The sequence below is a fragment of the Mustela nivalis genome (assembly GCF_964662115.1).
Source record: "Mustela nivalis genome assembly, chromosome: 9".
In the NCBI taxonomy this organism is placed as follows: domain Eukaryota; kingdom Metazoa; phylum Chordata; class Mammalia; order Carnivora; family Mustelidae; genus Mustela; species Mustela nivalis.
Window position 1 is genome coordinate 37,654,926 of NC_139028.1, and position 17,578 is coordinate 37,672,503.

Sequence of the window (17,578 nt, forward strand, 5' to 3'; positions counted from 1 at the left end):
CATCCCTGGCAGTATACCATGGGCACAGGCCCAGTGGGAAGCCCGGGCTCAAACGCTCGCTTGCCTCCCCATCCTTCTGCTTCTGGGGTCCTGTCCCCTGTGGCCTTTATATCAGGAACCTGAGTCCGCAGCCACGCAACTCCCAACCACGCAGGCGGCAACGGTGCCTTCCGGCGGTTCGGGAAATCCTCGGAGTGAGATAAACCTGCGTGGCCAAACTGAGGTCATCCCCATCCTTGGGCGCCCCATCTTCCGGAAAGACGGAGGCGCACGCCCAGCCCCCACCCATACTTCAACTCTGCTCCCGGAATGCTCCACTGCGCCGGCGCCCCCTGGTGGGATGCGTATTTTCCGTGCGATTTCCGGGCGGCCGCAACATGCCCTGGGCGAGAAAGGGCCCTGGGTCATGGAGAGCAGGGTGGTCCGCAGGGCTGACCAACGCCGGCCAATTCTCACGAGCGTTCTGCCCAAACCGGCAGAACGCTCGTGAGAATTGGCCGGAAAAAGCCCGGCGAAGTCTCTTTGGGCGCCGCACCTCTGCAGGGACAACCCCCCGGGACCTGGACGGGCATGGTGAGTGCTGGCAGCCGAACCCCGCCAAGAGGCCCTCCACGAGACAGAACGCGGCGAGGCCAACGCCTGCGGATCCTCGGCCTGCGGGGGTCCCATCCCTGGCGCTATACCATAGGGCCGGGCCCATCATGAAGCCCGGGCTCGAACGCTCGCATGCTTACCCAGCCTTCTGCTTCTGGGGTCCTGTCCCTCGTGGCCAAAATATCTGGAACCCTGAGTCCCGCAGCCACGCATATCCCGAACCACGCGGGCGCCAACGGCCCCTTCCAGCGCTTAAGACAACTCACGGTCTGAGATAAACCTCTGGAACCACATTGAGGTCATCCCCATCCTTGTGCGCCCCATCCTCCCGAAAGACGGAGGCGCACGCCCTGCCGCCACCAATCCTTCCAATCTGCTCCCGGAACGCTCCACTGCGCCGGAGCCCCCGCGTGGGCCGCGTCTTTCCCGTGCGATTTCCAGGCGGCCGCAACATGCCCTGGGTGAGAAAGGGCCCTTTGCCATAGAGAGCATGGCGGCCCGCAGGGATGCCAAACTCCGGCAGGTTCTCACCGGCGTTCTGCCCAAACCGATCCCCGTGTGGGCAGAACGCTCGTGAGAATTGGGAAGGAAACTCCAGGCGAATTCTCTTCGGTCGCCGCATGTCTGCAGTGCCGCCCCCCACGACTGCCCCCGCGGCTGGCAGGGCATTGTGAGTGCCCGCACCCGAACCTTGCCAAGAGGCACTCCGCGAGACGAACTGAGGCGAGGCCAACGCTGGCAGATCCTTTGCCTGCGGGGTCCCATCCCTGGCAGTATACCATGGGCACGGGCCCAGTGGGAAGCCCGGGCTCAAACGCCCGCTTGCCTCCCCATCCTTCTGCTTCTGGGGTCCTGTCCCCTGTGGCCTTAATATCAGGAACCTGAGTCCGCAGCCACGCATCTCCCAACCACGCAGGCGGCAATGGTGCCTTCCGGCGGCGCTTCGGGAAATCCTCGGAGTGAGATAAACCTGCGTGGCCAAACTGAGGTCATCCCCATCCTTGGGCGCCCCATCTTCCGGAAAGACGGAGGCGCACGCCCAGCCTCCACCCATACTTCAACGCTGCTCCCGAAATGCTCCACTGTGCCGGCGCCCCCTGGTGGGATGCGTATTTTCCGTGCGATTCCCGGGCGGCCGCAACATGCCCTGGACGAGAAAGGGCCCTGGGTCATGGAGAGCAGGGTGGTCCGCAGGGATGACCAACGCCGGCCAATTCTCACGAGCGTTCTGCCCAAACCGATCCCGGTTTGGGCAGAACGCTCGTGAGAATTGGCCGGAAAAAGCCCGGTGAAGTCTCTTTGGGCGCCGCACCTCTGCAGGGACAACCCCCCGGGACCTGGACGGGCATGGTGAGTGCTGGCAGCCGAACCCCGCCAAGAGGCCCTCCACGAGACAGAACGCGGCGAGGCCAACGCCTGCGGATCCTCGGCCTGCGGGGGTCCCATCCCTGGCGCTATACCATAGGGCCGGGCCCATCATGAAGCCCGGGCTCCAACGCTCGCATGCTTACCCAGCCTTCTGCTTCCGGGGTCCTGTCCCTCGTGGCCAAAATATCTGGAACCCTGAGTCCCGCAGCCACGCATATCCCAACCACGCGGGCGCCAACGGCCCCTTCCAGCGCTTAAGACAACCCACGGACTGAGATAAACCTCTGGAACCAAATTGAGGTCATCCCCATCCTTGGGCGCCCCATCCTCCCGAAAGACGGAGGCGCACGCCCTGCCGCCACCAGTCCTTCCAATCTGCTCCCGGGACGCTCCACTGCGCCGGAGCTCCCGCGTGGGCCGCGTCTTTCCCGTTCGATTTCCAGGCGGCCGAAACTTGCCCTGGGTGAGAAAGGGCCCTTTGCCATAGAGAGCATGGCGGCCCGAAGGGATGCCCAACGCCGGCAGGTTCTCACCGGCGTTCTGCCCAAACCGATCCCCGTGTGGGCCGAACGCTCGTGAGAATTGGGAAGGAAAACTCCCGGCGAATTCTCTTCGGTCGCCGCATGTCTGCAGAACCGCCCCCCACGACCGCCCCGCGGCTGGCCGGGCATTGTGAGTGCCCGCACCCGAACCTTGCCAAGAGGCACTCCGCGAGACGGACTGAGGCGAGGCCAACGCTGGCAGATCCTTGGCCTGCAGGGTCCCATCCCTGGCAGTATACCATGGGCACGGGCCCAGTGGGAAGCCCGGGCTCAAACGCTCGCTTGCCTCCCCACCCTCTGCTTCTGGGGTCCTGTCCCCTGTGGCCTTTATATCAGGAACCTGAGTCCGCAGCCACGCATCTCCCAACCACGCAGGCGGCAACGGTGCCTTCCGGCGGTTCGGGAAATCCTCGGAGTGAGATAAACCTGCGTGGCCAAACTGAGGTCATCCCCATCCTTGGGCGCCCCATCTTCCGGAAAGACGGAGGCGCACGCCCAGCCCCCACCCATACTTCAACTCTGCTCCCGGAATGCTCCACTGCGCCGGCGCCCCCTGGTGGGATGCGTATTTTCCGTGCGATTTCCGGGCGGCCGCAACATGCCCTGGGCGAGAAAGGGCCCTGGGTCATGGAGAGCAGGGTGGTCCGCAGGGCTGACCAACGCCGGCCAATTCTCACGAGCGTTCTGCCCAAACCGATCCCGGTTTGGGCAGAACGCTCGTGAGAATTGGCCGGAAAAAGCCCGGCGAAGTCTCTTTGGTCGCCGCACCTCTGCAGGGACAACCCCCCGGGACCTGGACGGGCATGGTGAGTGCTGGCAGCCGAACCCCGCCAAGAGGCCCTCCACGAGACAGAACGCGGCAAGGCCAACGCCTGCGGATCCTCGGCCTGCGGGGGTCCCATCCCTGGCGCTATACCATAGGGCCGGGCCCATCATGAAGCCCGGGCTCCAACGCTCGCATGCTTACCCAGCCTTCTGCTTCCGGGGTCCTGTCCCTCGTGGCCAAAATATCTGGAACCCTGAGTCCCGCAGCCACGCATCTCCCAACCACGCGGGCGCCAACGGCCCCTTCCAGCGCTTAAGACAACCCACGGACTGAGATAAACCTCTGGAACCAAATTGAGGTCATCCCCATCCTTGGGCGCCCCATCCTCCCGAAAGACGGAGGCGCACGCCCTGCCGCCACCAGTCCTTCCAATCTGCTCCCGGGACGCTCCACTGCGCTGGAGCCCCCGCGTGGGCCGCGTCTTTCCCGTGCGATTTCCAGGCGGCCGCAACTTGCCCTCGGTGAGAAAGGGCCCTTTGCCATAGAGAGCATGGCGGCCCGCAGGGATGCCCAACGCCGGCAGGTTCTCACCGGCGTTCTGCCCAAACCGATCCCCGTGTGGGCCGAACGCTCGTGAGAATTGGGAAGGAAAACTCCCGGCGAATTCTCTTCGGTCGCCGCATGACTGCAGTGCCGCCCCCCATGACCGCCCCGCGGCTGGCCGGGCATTGTGAGTGCCCGCACCCGAACCTTGCCAAGAGGCACTCCGCGAGACGGACTGAGGCGAGGCCAACGCTGGCAGATCCTTGGCCTGCGGGGTCCCATCCCTGGCAGTATACCATGGGCACGGGCCCAGTGGGAAGCCCGGGCTCAAACGCTCGCTTGCCTCCCCACCCTCTGCTTCTGGGGTCCTGTCCCCTGTGGCCTTTATATCAGGAACCTGAGTCCGCAGCCACGCATCTCCCAACCACGCAGGCGGCAACGGTGCCTTCCGGCGGTTCGGGAAATCCTCGGAGTGAGATAAACCTGCGTGGCCAAACTGAGGTCATCCCCATCCTTGGGCGCCCCATCTTCCGGAAAGACGGAGGCGCACGCCCAGCCCCCACCCATACTTCAACTCTGCTCCCGGAATGCTCCACTGCGCCGGCGCCCCCTGGTGGGATGCGTATTTTCCGTGCGATTTCCGGGCGGCCGCAACATGCCCTGGGCGAGAAAGGGCCCTGGGTCATGGAGAGCAGGGTGGTCCGCAGGGCTGACCAACGCCGGCCAATTCTCACGAGCGTTCTGCCCAAACCGATCCCGGTTTGGGCAGAACGCTCGTGAGAATTGGCCGGAAAAAGCCCGGCGAAGTCTCTTTGGGCGCCGCACCTCTGCAGGGACAACCCACCGGGACCTGGACGGGCATGGTGAGTGCTGGCAGCCGAACCCCGCCAAGAGGCCCTCCACGAGACAGAACGCGGCGAGGCCAACGCCTGCGGATCCTCGGCCTGCGGGGGTCCCATCCCTGGCGCTATACCATAGGGCCGGGCCCATCATGAAGCCCGGGCTCCAACGCTCGCATGCTTACCCAGCCTTCTGCTTCCGGGGTCCTGTCCCTCGTGGCCAAAATATCTGGAACCCTGAGTCCCGCAGCCACGCATCTCCCAACCACGCGGGCGCCAACGGCCCCTTCCAGCGCTTAAGACAACCCACGGACTGAGATAAACCTCTGGAACCAAATTGAGGTCATCCCCATCCTTGGGCGCCCCATCCTCCCGAAAGACGGAGGCGCACGCCCTGCCGCCACCAGTCCTTCCAATCTGCTCCCGGGACGCTCCACTGCGCCGGAGCCCCCGCGTGGGCCGCGTCTTTCCCGTGCGATTTCCAGGCGGCCGTAACTTGCCCTGGGTGAGAAAGGGCCCTTTGCCATAGAGAGCATGGCGGCCCGCAGGGATGCCCAACGCCGGCAGGTTCTCACCGGCGTTCTGCCCAAACCGATCCCCGTGTGGGCCGAACGCTCGTGAGAATTGGGAAGGAAAACTCCCGGCGAATTCTCTTCGTCGCCGCATGTCTGCAGTGCCGCCCACCACGACCGCCCCGCGGCTGGCCGGGCATTGTGAGTGCCCGCACCCGAACCTTGCCAAGAGGCACTCCGCGAGACGGACTGAGGCGAGGTCAACGCTGGCAGATCCTTGGCCTGCGGGGTCCCATCCCTGGCAGTATACCATGGGCACGGGCCCAGTGGGAAGCCCGGGCTCAAACGCTCGCTTGCCTCCCCATCCTTCTGCTTCTGGGGTCCTGTCCCCTGTGGCCTTTATATCAGGGACCTGAGTCCGCAGCCACGCATCTCCCAACCACGCAGGCGGCAACGGTGCCTTCCGGCGCTTCGGGAAATCCTCGGAGTGAGATAAACCTGCGTGGCCAAACTGAGGTCATCCCCATCCTTGGGCGCCCCATCTTCCGGAAAGACGGAGGCGCACGCCCAGCCCCCACCCATACTTCAACTCTGCTCCCGGAATGCTCCACTGCGCCGGCGCCCCCTGGTGGGATGCGTATTTTCCGTGCGATTTCCGGGCGGCCGCAACATGCCCTGGGCGAGAAAGGGCCCTGGGTCATGGAGAGCAGGGTGGTCCGCAGGGCTTACCAACGCCGGCCAATTCTCACGAGCGTTCTGCCCAAACCGATCCCGGTTTGGGCAGAACGCTCGTGAGAATTGGCCGGAAAAAGCCCGGCGAAGTCTCTTTGGGCGCCGCACCTCTGCAGGGTCAACCCCCCGGGACCTGGACGGGCATGGTGAGTGCTGGCAGCCGAACCCCGCCAAGAGGCCCTCCACGAGACAGAACGCGGCGAGGCCAACGCCTGCGGATCCTCGGCCTGCGGGGGTCCCATCCCTGGCGCTATACCATAGGGCCGGGCCCATCATGAAGCCCGGGCTCCAACGCTCGCATGCTTACCCAGCCTTCTGCTTCCGGGGTCCTGTCCCTCGTGGCCAAAATATCTGGAACCCTGAGTCCCGCAGCCACGCATCTCCCAACCACGCGGGCGCCAACGGCCCCTTCCAGCGCTTAAGACAACCCACGGACTGAGATAAACCTCTGGAACCAAATTGAGGTCATCCCCATCCTTGGGCGCCCCATCCTCCCGAAAGACGGAGGCGCACGCCCTGCCGCCACCAGTCCTTCCAATCTGCTCCCGGGACGCTCCACTGCGCCGGAGCCCCCGCGTGTGCCGCGTCTTTCCCGTGCGATTTCCAGGCGGCCGCAACTTGCCCTGGGTGAGAAAGGGCCCTTTGCCATAGAGAGCATGGCGGCCCGCAGGGATGCCCAACGCCGGCAGGTTCTCACCGGCGTTCTGCCCAAACCGATCCCCGTGTGGGCCGAACGCTCGTGAGAATTGGGAAGGAAAACTCTCGGCGAATTCTCTTCGGTCGCTGCATGTCTGCAGTGCCGCCCCCCACGACCGCCCCGCGGCTGGCCGGGCATTGTGAGTGCCCGCACCCGAACCTTGCCAAGAGGCACTCCGCGAGACGGACTGAGGCGAGGCCAACGCTGGCAGATCCTTGGCCTGCGGGGTCCCATCCCTGGCAGTATACCATGGGCACGGGCCCAGTGGGAAGCCCGGGCTCAAACGCTCGCTTGCCTCCCCATCCTTCTGCTTCTGGGGTCCTGTCCACTGTGGCCTTTATATCAGGAACCTGAGTCCGCAGCCACGCATCTCCCAACCACGCAGGCGGCAACGGTGCCTTCCGGCGCTTCGGGAAATCCTCGGAGTGAGATAAACCTGCGTGGCCAAACTGAGGTCATCCCCATCCTTGGGCGCCCCATCTTCCGGAAAGACGGAGGCGCACGCCCAGCCCCCACCCATACTTCAACTCTGCTCCCGGAATGCTCCACTGCGCCGGCGCCCCCTGGTGGGATGCGTATTTTCCGTGCGATTTCCGGGCGGCCGCAACATGCCCTGGGCGAGAAAGGGCCCTCGGTCTTGGAGAGCAGGGTGGTCCGCAGGGCTGACCAACGCCGGCCAATTCTCACGAGCGTTCTGCCCAAACCGATCCCGGTTTGGGCAGAACGCTCGTGAGAATTGGCCGGAAAAAGCCCGGCGAAGTCTCTTTGGGCGCCGCACCTCTGCAAGGTCAACCCCCCGGGACCTGGACGGGCATGGTGAGTGCTGGCAGCCGAACCCCGCCAAGAGGCCCTCCACGAGACAGAACGCGGTGAGGCCAACGCCTGCGGATCCTTGGCCTGCGGGGGTCCCATCCCTGGCGCTATACCATAGGGCCGGGCCCATCATGAAGCCCGGGCTCCAACGCTCGCATGCTTACCCAGCCTTCTGCTTCCGGGGTCCTGTCCCTCGTGGCCAAAATATCTGGAACCCTGAGTCCCGCAGCCACGCATCTCCCAACCACGCCGGCGCCAACGGCCCCTTCCAGCGCTTAAGACAACCCACGGACTGAGATAAACCTCTGGAACCAAATTGAGGTCATCCCCATCCTTGGGCGCCCCATCCTCCCGAAAGACGGAGGCGCACGCCCTGCCGCCACCAGTCCTTCCAATCTGCTCCCGGGACGCTCCACTGCGCCGGAGCCCCCGCGTGTGCCGCGTCTTTCCCGTGCGATTTCCAGGCGGCCGCAACTTGCCCTGGGTGAGAAAGGGCCCTTTGCCATAGAGAGCATGGCGGCCCGCAGGGATGCCCAACGCCGGCAGGTTCTCACCGGCGTTCTGCCCAAACCGATCCCCGTGTGGGCCGAACGCTCGTGAGAATTGGGAAGGAAAACTCCCGGCGAATTCTCTTCGGTCGCCGCATGTCTGCAGTGCCGCCCCCCACGACCGCCCCCGCGGCTGGCCGGGCATTGTGAGTGCCCGCACCCGAACCTTGCCAAGAGGCACTCCGCGAGACGGACTGAGGCGAGGCCAACGCTGGCAGATCCTTGGCCTGCGGGGTCCCATCCCTGGCAGTATACCATGGGCACGGGCCCAGTGGGAAGCCCGGGCTCAAACGCTCGCTTGCCTCCCCATCCTTCTGCTTCTGGAGTCCTGTCCCCTGTGGCCTTTATATCAGGGACCTGAGTCCGCAGCCACGCATCTCCCAACCACGCAGGCGGCAACGATGCCTTCCAGCGCTTCGGGAAATCCTCGGAGTGAGATAAACCTGCGTGGCCAAACTGAGGTCATCCCCATCCTTGGGCGCCCCATCTTCCGGAAAGACGGAGGCGCACGCCCAGCCCCCACCCATACTTCAACTCTGCTCCCGGAATGCTCCACTGCGCCGGCGCCCCCTGGTGGGATGCGTATTTTCCGTGCGATTTCCGGGCGGCCGCAACATGCCCTGGGCGAGAAAGGGCCCTGGGTCATGGAGAGCAGGGTGGTCCGCAGGGCTGACCAACGCCGGCCAATTCTCACGAGCGTTCTGCCCAAACCGATCCCGGTTTGGGCAGAACGCTCGTGAGAATTGGCCGGAAAAAGCCCGGCGAAGTCTCTTTGGGCGCCGCACCTCTGCAGGGTCAACCCCCCGGGACCTGGACGGGCATGGTGAGTTCTGGCAGCCGAACCCCGCCAAGAGGCCCTCCACGAGACAGAACGCGGTGAGGCCAACGCCTGGGGATCCTTGGCCTGCGGGGGTCCCATCCCTGGCGCTATACCATAGGGCCTGGCCCATCATGAAGCCCGGGCTCCAACGCTCGCATGCTTACCCAGCCTTCTGCTTCCGGGGTCCTGTCCCTCGTGGCCAAAATATCTGGAACCCTGAGTCCCGCAGCCACGCATCTCCCAACCACGCGGGCGTCAACGGCCCCTTCCAGCGCTTAAGACAACCCACGTCTGAGATAAACCTCTGGAACCAAATTGAGGTCATCCCCATCCTTGGGCGCCCCATCCTCCCGAAAGACGGAGGCGCACGCCCTGCCGCCACCAGTCCTTCCAATCTGCTCCCGGGACGCTCCACTGCGCCGGAGCCCCCGCGTGGGCCGCGTCTTTCCCGTGCGATTTCCAGGCGGCCGCAACTTGCCCTGGGTGAGAAAGGGCCCTTTGCCATAGAGAGCATGGCGGCCCGCAGGGATGCCCAACGCCGGCAGGTTCTCACCGGCGTTCTGCCCAAACCGATCCCCGTGTTGGCCGAACGCTCGTGAGAATTGGGAAGGAAAACTCCCGGCGAATTCTCTTCGGTCGCCGCATGTCTGCAGTGCCTCCCCCCACGACCGCCCCCGCGGCTGGCCGGGCATTGTGAGTGCCCGCACCCGAACCTTGCCAAGAGGCACTCCGCGAGACGGACTGAGGCGAGGCCAACGCTGGCAGATCCTTGGCCTGCGGGGTCCCATCCCTGGCAGTATACCATGGGCACGGGCCCAGTGGGAAGCCCGGGCTCAAACGCTCGCTTGCCTCCCCATCCTTCTGCTTCTGGGGTCCTGTCCCCTCTGGCCTTTATATCAGGGACCTGAGTCCGCAGCCACGCATCTCCCAACCACGCAGGCGGCAACGGTGCCTTCCGGCGCTTCGGGAAATCCTCGGAGTGAGATAAACCTGCGTGGCCAAACTGAGGTCATCCCCATCCTTGGGCGCCCCATCTTCCGGAAAGACGGAGGCGCACGCCCAGCCCCCACCCATACTTCAACTCTGCTCCCGGAATGCTCCACTGCGCCGGCGCCCCCTGGTGGGATGCGTATTTTCCGTGCGATTTCCGGGCGGCCGCAACATGCCCTGGGCGAGAAAGGGCCCTGGGTCATGGAGAGCAGGGTGGTCCGCAGGGCTGACCAACGCCAGCCAATTCTCACGAGCGTTCTGCCCAAACCGATCCCGGTTTGGGCAGAACGCTCGTGAGAATTGGCCGGAAAAAGCCCGGCGAAGTCTCTTTGGGCGCCGCACCTCTGCAGGGTCAACCCCCCGGGACCTGGACGGGCATGGTGAGTGCTGGCAGCCGAACCCCGCCAAGAGGCCCTCCACGAGACAGAACGCGGCGAGGCCAACGCCTGCGGATCCTCGGCCTGCGGGGGTCCCATCCCTGGCGCTATACCATAGGGCCGGGCCCATCATGAAGCCCGGGCTCCAACGCTCGCATGCTTACCCAGCCTTCTGCTTCCGGGGTCCTGTCCCTCGTGGCCAAAATATCTGGAACCCTGAGTCCCGCAGCCACGCATCTCCCAACCACGCGGGCGCCAACGGCCCCTTCCAGCGCTTAAGACAACCCACGGACTGAGATAAACCTCTGGAACCAAATTGAGGTCATCCCCATCCTTGGGCGCCCCATCCTCCCGAAAGACGGAGGCGCACGCCCTGCCGCCACCAGTCCTTCCAATCTGCTCCCGGGACGCTCCACTGCGCCGGAGCCCCCGCGTGGGCCGCGTCTTTCCCGTGCGATTTCCAGGCGGCCGCAACATGCCCTGGGTGAGAAAGGGCCCTTTGCCATAGAGAGCATGGCGGCCCGCAGGGATGCCCAACGCCGGCAGGTTCTCACCGGCGTTCTGCCCATACCGATCCCCGTGTGGGCCGAACGCTCGTGAGAATTGGGAAGGAAAACTCCCGGCGAATTCTCTTCGGGCGCCGCATGTCTGCAGTGCCGCCCCCCACGACGGCCCCCGCGGCTGGCCGGGCATTGTGAGTGCCCGCACCCGAACCTTGCCAAGAGGCACTCCGCGAGACGGACTGAGGCGAGGCCAACGCTGGCAGATCCTTGGCCTGCGGGGTCCCATCCCTGGCAGTATACCATGGGCACGGGCCCAGTGCGAAGCCCGGGCTCAAATGCTCGCTTGCCTCCCCATCCTTCTGCTTCTAGGGTCCTGTCCCCTGTGGCCTTTATATCAGGAACCTGAGTCCGCAGCCACGCATCTCCCAACCACGCAGGCGGCAACGGTGCCTTCCGGCGCTTCGGGAAATCCTCGGAGTGAGATAAACCTGCGTGGCCAAACTGAGGTCATCCCCATCCTTGGGCGCCCCATCTTCCGGAAAGACGGAGGCGCACGCCCAGCCCCCACCCATACTTCAACTCTGCTCCCGGAATGCTCCACTGCGCCGGCGCCCCCTGGTGGGATGCGTATTTTCCGTGCGATTTCCGGGCGGCCGCAACATGCCCTGGGCGAGAAAGGGCCCTGGGTCATGGAGAGCAGGGTGGTCCGCAGGGCTGACCAACGCCGGCCAATTCTCACGAGCGTTCTGCCCAAACCGATCACGGTTTGGGCAGAACGCTCGTGAGAATTGGCCGGAAAAAGCCCGGCGAAGTCTCTTTGGGCGCCGCACCTCTGCAGGGACAACCCCCCGGGACCTGGACGGGCATGGTGAGTGCTGGCAGCCGAACCCCGCCAAGAGGCCCTCCACGAGACAGAACGCGGCGAGGCCAACGCCTGCAGATCCTTGGCCTGCGGGGGTCCCATCCCTGGCGCTATACCATAGGGCCGGGCCCATCATGAAGCTCGGGCTCCAACGCTTGCATGCTTACCCAGCCTTCTGCTTCCGGGGTCCTGTCCCTCGTGGCCAAAATATCTGGAACCCTGAGTCCCGCAGCCACGCATCTCCCAACCACGCGGGCGCCAACGGCCCCTTCCAGCGCTTAAGACAACCCACGGACTGAGATAAACCTCTGGAACCATTGAGGTCATCCCCATCCTTGGGCGCCCCATCCTCCCGAAAGACGGAGGCGCACGCCCTGCCGCCACCAGTACTTCCAATCTGCTCCCGGGACGCTCCACTGCGCCGGAGCCCCCACGTGGGCCGCGTCTTTCCCGTGCGATTTCCAGGCGGCCGCAACATGCCCTGGGTGAGAAAGGGCCCTTTGCCATAGAGAGCATGGCGGCCCGCAGGGATGCCCAACGCCGGCAGGTTCTCACCGGCGTTGTGCCCATACCGATCCACGTGTGGGCCGAACGCTCGTGAGAATTGGGTAGGAAAACTCCCGGCGAATACTCTTCGGTCGCCGCATGTCTGCAGTGCCGCCCCCCACGACCGCCCACGCGGCTGGTCGGGCATTGTGAGTGCCCGCACCCGAACCTTGCCAAGAGGCACTCCGCGAGACGGACTGAGGCGAGGCCAACGCTGGCAGATCCTTGGCCTGCGGGGTCCCATCCCTGGCAGTATACCATGGGCACGGGCCCAGTGGGAAGCCCGAACTCAAACGCTCGCTTGCCTCCCCATCCTTCTGCTTCTGGGGTCCTGTCCCCTGTGGCCTTTATATCAGGAACCTGAGTCCACAGCCACGCATCTCCCAACCACGCAGGTGGCAACGGTGCCTTCCGGCGCTTCGGGAAATCCTCGGAGTGAGATAAACCTGCGTGGCCAAACTGAGGTCATCCCCATCCTTGGGCGCCCCATCTTCCGGAAAGACAGAGGCGCACGCCCAGCCCCCACCCATACTTCAACTCTGCTCCCAGAATGCTCCACTGCGCCGGCGCCCCCTGGTGGGATGCGTATTTTCCGTGTGATTTCCGGGCGGCCGCAACATGCCCTGGGCGAGAAAGGGCCCTGGGTCATGGAGAGCAGGGTGGTCCGCAGGGCTGACCAACGCCGGCCAGTTCTCACGAGCGTTCTGCCCAAACCGATCCCGGTTTGGGCAGATCGCTCGTGAGAATTGGCCGGAAAAAGCCCGGCGAAGTCTCTTTGGGCGCCGCACCTCTGCAGGGACAACCCCCCGGGACCTGGACGGGCATGGTGAGTGCTGGCAGCCGAACCCCGCCAAGAGGCCCTCCACGAGACAGAACGCGGCGAGGCCAACGCCTGCGGATCCTCGGCCTGCGGGGGTCCCATCCCTGGCGCTATACCATAGGGCCGGGCCCACCATGAAGCCCGGGATCGAACGCTCGCATGCTTACCCAGCCTTCTGCTTCCGGGGTCCTGTCCCTCGTGGCCAAAATATCTGGAACCCTGAGTCCCGCAGCCACGCATCTCCCAACCACGCGGGCGCCAACGGCCCCTTCCAGCGCTTAAGACAACCCACGGACTGAGATAAACCTCTAGAACCAAAATGAGGTCATCCCCATCCTTGGGCGCCCCATCCTCCCGAAAGACGGAGGCGCACGCCCTGCTGCCACCAGTCCTTCCAATCTGCTCCCGGGACGCTCCACTGCGCCGGAGCCCCCGCGTGGGCCGCGTCTTTCCCGTGCGATTTCCAGGCGGCCGCAACATGCCCTGGGTGAGAAAGGGCCCTTTGCCATAGAGAGCATGGCGGCCCGCACGGATGCCCAACGCCGGCAGGTTCTCACCGGCGTTCTGCCCATACCGATCCCCGTGTGGGCCGAACGCTCGTGAGAATTGGGAAGGAAAACTCCCGGCGAATTCTCTTCGGTCGCCGCATGTCTGCAGGGCCGCCCCCCACGACCGCCCCCGCGGCTGGCCGGGCATTTTGAGTGCCCGCACCCGAACCTTGCCAAGAGGCACTCCGCGAGACGGACTGAGGCGAGGCCAACGTTGGCAGATCCTTGGCCTGCGGGGTCCCATCCCTGGCAGTATACCATGAGCACGGGCCCAGTGGGAAGCCCGGGCTCAAACGCTCGCTTGCCTCCCCATCCTTCTGCTTCTGGGGTCCTGTCCCCTGTGGCCTTTATATCAGGAACCTGAGTCCGCAGCCACGCATCTCCCAACCACGCAGGCGGCAACGGTGCCTTCCGGCGCTTCGGGAAATCCTCGGAGTGAGATAAACCTGCGTGGCCAAACTGAGGTCATCCCCATCCTTGGGCGCCCCATCTTCCGGAAAGACGGAGGCGCACGCCCAGCCCATACCCATACTTCAACTCTGCTCCCGGAATGCTCCACTGCGCCGGCGCCCCCTGGTGGGATGCGTATTTTCCGTGCGATTTTCGGGCGGCCGCAACATGCCCTGGGCGAGAAAGGGCCCTGGGTCATGGAGAGCAGGGTGGTCCGCAGGGCTGACCAACTCCGGCCAATTCTCACGAGCGTTTTGCCCAAACCGATCCCGGTTTGGGCAGAACGCTCGTGAGAATTGGCCGGAAAAAGCCCGGCGAAGTCTCTTTGGGCGCCGCACCTCTGCAGGGACAACCCCCCGGGACCTGGACGGGCATGGTGAGTGCTGGCAGCCGAACCCCGCCAAGAGGCCCTCCACGAGACAGAACGCGGCAAGGCCAACGCCTGCGGATCCTCGGCCTGCGGGGGTCCCATCCCTGGCGCTATACCATAGGGCTGGGCCCATCATGAAGCCCGGGGTCCAACGCTCGCATGCTTACCCAGCCTTCTGCTTCTGGGGTCCTGTCCCTCGTGGCCAAAATATCTGGAACCCTGAGTCCCGCAGCCTCGCATCTCCCAACCACGCGGGCGCCAACGGCCCCTTCCAGCGCTTAAGACAACCCACGGACTGAGATAAACCTCTGGAACCAAATTGAGGTCATCCCCATCCTTGGGCGCCCCATCCTCCCGAAAGACGGAGGCGCACGCCCTGCCGCCACCAGTCCTTCCAATCTGCTCCCGGGACGCTCCACTGCGCCGGAGCCCCCGCGTGGGCCGCGTCTTTCCCGTGTGATTTCCAGGCGGCCGCAACATGCCCTGGGTGAGAAAGGGCCCTTTGCCATAGAGAGCATGGCGGCCCGCAGGGATGCCCAACGCCGGCAGGTTCTCACCAGCGTTCTGCCCAAAGCGATCCCCGTGTGGGCCGAACGCTCGTGAGAATTGGGAAGGAAAACTCCCGGCGAATTCTCTTCGGTTGCCGCATGTCTGCAGTGCCGCCCCCCACGACCGCCCCGCGGCTGGCCGGGCATTGTGAGTGCCCGCACCCGAACCTTGCCAAGAGGCACTCCGCGAGACGGACTGAGGCGAGGCCAACGCTGGCAGATCCTTGGCCTGCGGGGTCCCATCCCTGGCAGTATACCATGGGCACGGGCCCAGTGGGAAGCCCGGCCTCAAACGCTCGCTTGCCTCCCCATCCTTCTGCTTCTGGGGTCCTGTCCCCTGTGGCCTTTATATCAGGGACCTGAGTCCACAGCCACGCATCTCCCAACCACGCAGGCGGCAACGGTGCCTTCCGGCGCTTCGGGAAATCCTCGGAGTGAGATAAACCTGCGTGGCCAAACTGAGGTCATCCCCATCCTTGGGCGCCCCATCTTCCGGAAAGACGGAGGCGCACGCCCAGCCCCCACCCATACTTCAACTCTGCTCCCGGAATGCGCCACTGCGCCGGCGCCCCCTGGTGGGATGCGTATTTTCCGTGCGATTTCCGGGCGGCCGCAACATGCCCTGGGCGAGAAAGGGCCCTGGGTCATGGAGAGCAGGGTGGTCCGCAGGGCTGACCAACGCCGGCCAATTCTCACGAGCGTTCTGCCCAAACCGATCCCGGTTTGGGCAGAACGCTCGTGAGAATTGGCCGGAAAAAGCCCGGCGAAGTCTCTTTGGGCGCCGCACCTCTGCAGGGTCAACCCCCCGGGACCTGGACGGGCATGGTGAGTGCTGGCAGCCGAACCCCGCCAAGAGGCCCTCCACGAGACAGAACGCGGCGAGGCCAACGCCTGCGGATCCTCGGCCTGCGGGGGTCCCATCCCTGGCGCTATACCATAGGGCCGGGCCCATCATGAAGCCCGGGCTCCAACGCTCGCATGCTTACCCAGCCTTCTGCTTCCGGGGTCCTGTCCCTCGTGGCCAAAATATCTGGAACCCTGAGTCCCGCAGCCACGCATCTCCCAACCACGCGGGCGCCAACGGCCCCTTCCAGCGCTTAAGACAACCCACGGACTGAGATAAACCTCTGGAACCAAATTGAGGTCATCCCCATCCTTGGGCGCCCCATCCTCCCGAAAGACGGAGGCGCACGCCCTGCCGCCACCAGTCCTTCCAATCTGCTCCCGGGACGCTCCACTGCGCTGGAGCCCCCGCGTGGGCCGCGTCTTTCCCGTGCGATTTCCAGGCGGCTGCAACTTGCCCTGGGTGAGAAAGGGCCCTTTGCCATAGAGAGCATGGCGGCCCGCAGGGATGCCCAACGCCGGCAGGTTCTCACCGGCGTTCTGCCCAAACCGATCCCCGTGTGGGCCGAACGCTCGTGAGAATTGGGAAGGAAAACTCCCGGCGAATTCTCTTCGGTCGCCGCATGTCTGCAGTGCCGCCCCCCATGACCGCCCCGCGGCTGGCCGGGCATTGTGAGTGCCCGCACCCGAACCTTGCCAAGAGGCACTCCGCGAGACGGACTGAGGCGAGGCCAACGCTGGCAGATCCTTGGCCTGCGGGGTCCCATCCCTGGCAGTATACCATGGGCACGGGCCCAGTGGGAAGCCCGGGCTCAAACGCTCGCTTGCCTCCCCACCCTCTGCTTCTGGGGTCCTGTCCCCTGTGGCCTTTATATCAGGAACCTGAGTCCGCAGCCACGCATCTCCCAACCACGCAGGCGGCAACGGTGCCTTCCGGCGCTTCGGGAAATCCTCGGAGTGAGATAAACCTGCGTGGCCAAACTGAGGACATCCCCATCCTTGGGCGCCCCATCTTCCGGAAAGACGGAGGCGCACGCCCAGCCCCCACCCATACTTCAACTCTGCTCCCGGAATGCTCCACTGCGCCGGCGCCCCCTGGTGGGATGCGTATTTTCCGTGCGATTTCCGGGCGGCCGCAACATGCCCTGGGCGAGAAAGGGCCCTGGGTCATGGAGAGCAGGGTGGTCCGCAGGGCTGACCAACGCCGGCCAATTCTCACGAGCGTTCTGCCCAAACCGATCCCGGTTTGGGCAGAACGCTCGTGAGAATTGGCCGGAAAAAGCCCGGCGAAGTCTCTTTGGGCGCCGCACCTCTGCAGGGACAACCCCCCGCGACCTGGACGGGCATGGTGAGTGCTGGCAGCCGAACCCCGCCAAGAGGCCCTCCACGAGACAGAACGCGGCGAGGCCAACGCCTGCGGATCCTCGGCCTGCGGGGGTCCCATCCCTGGCGCTATACCATAGGGCCGGGCCCATCATGAAGCCTGGGCTCCAACGCTCGCATGCTTACCCAGCCTTCTGCTTCCGGGGTCCTGTCCCTCGTGGCCAAAATATCTGGAACCCTGAGTCCCGCAGCCACGCATCTCCCAACCACGCGGGCGCCAACGGCCCCTTCCAGCGCTTAAGACAACCCACGGACTGAGATAAACCTCTGGAACCAAATTGAGGTCATCCCCATCCTTGGGCGCCCCATCCTCCCGAAAGACGGAGGCGCACGCCCTGCCGCCACCAGTCCTTCCAATCTGCTCCCGGGACGCTCCACTGCGCCGGAGCCCCCGCATGTGCCGCGTCTTTCCCGTGCGATTTCCAGGCGGCAGCAACTTGCCCTGGGTGAGAAAGGGCCCTTTGCCATAGAGAGCATGGCGGCCCGCAGGGATGCCCAACGCCGGCAGGTTCTCACCGGCGTTCTGCCCAAACCGATCCTCGTGTGGGCCGAACGCTCGTGAGA